Raw genomic sequence first — 808 nt, forward strand, 5'->3', positions numbered from 1 at the left:
CAGAGCCACTGTGGGATGCCTCACCCCAGGCTCACAGGGCAGCTGATAGGTGCAGCCCAAAAGGGACCCTCAGGACCCCTCCGAGGCCCACCCCTAAGCTCACTATATAGATGCTACCGGGGGCAAGCGAACATCTGAGCAGTGCACAGGGGAGTCTCGCAGGCAGTTTTGCACCATTTAATCCTGAATTCACCCTTGCCAGATGTAAATTAACCTGAAGTTTCATTGCCTTTTGATTTCTTCCTGATTCAGGAGTAACAATCATGATTCCCAGTTTGATTTTCTCCCACATTTTGCTTGGTTCACCTTGTCCTCCTGGTCACATTGTCCATATGGGTAGGATCTGGCTTGGCTGAAGCAACCTTTTTCCTTTCCCTACATAAGAGATTCTGCTTTGGTTTCTCACATATTCATTCAGTCATCCTCCAGCTGATGGCAGAGGGCAGCGAATAACAGCGTGTTCCCCTGACATGGTGCACGAATCCCTGCACGAGAGGCTGCTTTGGACAAATGAGAAGGAACCTGAAGGAAGGCAAGAGACCATAAAGGAGTATGTAAGAGCACCGAGGCTGGCAGCTGACACAAATAACGTGCCTGTGCACAAATCAGCAACACGTTCACATATATAAATATATACCTCAATACACGCGTGCAGATAGGTCTTCATTTTAAAATGTGCAGCCCTTGACATCTATTGCAAAGAAGGGCTAAGCTCAAAGCCACCTGAGGACAAGTAAAAGAGGTCTGCAGACCGTGGGACAAAAAGCATCACAACAGGGAGAAAATAAGGCTGCAGACATCGCCATCA

This window comes from Crocodylus porosus, unplaced genomic scaffold (genome assembly GCF_001723895.1).
Source record: "Crocodylus porosus isolate Cpor-Errol unplaced genomic scaffold, CroPor_comp1, whole genome shotgun sequence".
NCBI lineage: Eukaryota > Metazoa > Chordata > Crocodylia > Crocodylidae > Crocodylus > Crocodylus porosus.